Here is a 1965-nt window from a genome sequence, read left to right on the forward strand (position 1 = left end):
TCCCATCAGCATCCGCAACAGCACGGCTCAACATAGTAGACCTCAATGAGATTCACACCATGGACAGCTGCAAATCAACTACAGAGGTTTCAGTTGTTTTACATCCAATTTGCAGGGATTTCAATGGAAGAAAGCTATATAGGATGGCTCTGATGCGGTATGGCGAGTTTGTGACATGTCGCCTACAAAAAAAGTCGGTGATGACAAGCCAGCACAGTTGATTAGTGGCATGATTTTTTATTCATCTGCAATGTTGATGACGATGGCACTGGCCTCAATCACAGACAAACCAAGCATCGACGTAGCGTTGGTGCATGCAGCTTCAGAGGAATTCATGTCTTCAAGTGGTGCTGTTGCAACTGGCGTGAGGAGATGGAGATGGAGATGGGAGTGCAACAAATGGAGATGGAGATGGAGATGGAGATGGGAGTGCAACAAATGAACCCCGGGGAGGTGAACATTAACTGCAACATAGTGGATCCATCTTCCTCCTCAAATTTAAGTCTAGGACTCCTCCCTTGAACTGAGACTCTGCTCTCACCGTCAAAGAGGCGTGCTCCAAGCACAACTTCTTAAGCTGATATGTGCCAGGCTTGAGACCAAAGGCATCCGATCCACCGTTGATCATGGGACACTGGGTAGTACTACCATTTCCCTTGACTTCCATGTATGTCAGACCTTTTAGCTCATTGTAGGAAAGCCTCTTTGGCGGGCCTTCTGCATTGGCTCCAAAGACGATTAGCACGGAGGTGATCAGACTCACAATAGCAACCTTTCCAGCCTCACTGCACTTGGACGCCAACTCCTCGAGGTCAGCCTGAAGAGAGCATGAAACCCTCACACATGCCTTGACACCAAACGAAGTTGGGACAGGTGATGGCTTCAACAACGAGCTAGAGAGGGATCTCTTCTCCCGTGCAGGCTGGATGAAAGAAGGGGCCACTCGTGAGGTCAGAGACAAATCAGCCATGGTTATCACCCTCCTGCACATGCAGTATGTGAGCCTTCCACACTTAAAGAGTGTAATCTCTCTCTCTCTCTCTCTCTCTCTCTCTCTCTCTCTGTGTGTGTGTGTGTGTGTCTCGAAACAGTCGAGAGCTTTTTGGCTTTCCCACAATCAGTGTGTTCCAAGAGATAACATTCCAAATAGAAATCTCCTTAAGAACACCACATTTGGCAGAAGCTCTTGGAGCTCTTGTCGAGCATGCAGCTCTTGTCAAAAAATATCATCGTTGCTCATATTGGAGTCCTACGTAGTGCGAGTAGTGCCGTTGCTTTGCATCATTTCATTGCTTGTATTGGAGTTCTACATAGTGTGATAAGTGCCCTCGCTTCGCATCCTAAAAGCAACAAGCCATAGATTTCTGGCCGAGTCCTTGTAGCGCCTATCCCACAATCAATGCATTTCAAGCGACAAAATTCCGGACATGCATGTCAACCAAGGCACTGTCAAGCATAATGTTTTTTTTTAACTGTCAAGCATAATGTTTTTTTTTAACAACCCTTGACTAGGAATGTCATCATGCCTTCAAGATTCAAGCATATGTGATCGCATTTGAAGAGATGCTCTCGTTTGGCATTACCCAAAATAAGGTTGCGTTGAGTGTGTAGGTAAAGATCATTAAGGCAAATATCCAAACCCCCTTTCCCATCAGCAATTCAATCCCTTCAGCAGTTCAATTTCTTTTCCCACTCGAAATTAACAATTTACTAAACCAGCTGAGAGAGAGAGAGAGAGACTTCTTACTGGATGTTTACAATCGAGATGCAGAAAGTCATAACAATTTACTAAACAACGTCCATCTATTGACTTAACATAACCTATAACGTAAACCTAACCTATAGGCTAACCTAACCAAAGTCCGTTTGGGTTTTTGAAGTATATGATCATCTTCGAAGTCCGTTTGCGGTTTTTCTACTATTTGTTGCTAGCTCTAACCTAACCTATAATCTAACATAACCTAT

The 1965-nt window shown here is 44.6% G+C and overlaps 1 pseudogene; it reads right to left on the reverse strand.

Moving 5' to 3' along the window:
- Positions 1-460: 460 nt before the first annotated feature.
- On the reverse strand, positions 461-970 carry LOC147439924 (oxygen-evolving enhancer protein 1, chloroplastic pseudogene; annotated as a pseudogene).
- Between the last annotated feature and the right edge of the window lie 995 nt (positions 971-1965).

Source organism: Adiantum capillus-veneris, chromosome 16 (assembly GCF_014529385.1).
Source record: "Adiantum capillus-veneris isolate H3 chromosome 16, ASM1452938v2, whole genome shotgun sequence".
NCBI lineage: Eukaryota > Viridiplantae > Streptophyta > Polypodiopsida > Polypodiales > Pteridaceae > Adiantum > Adiantum capillus-veneris.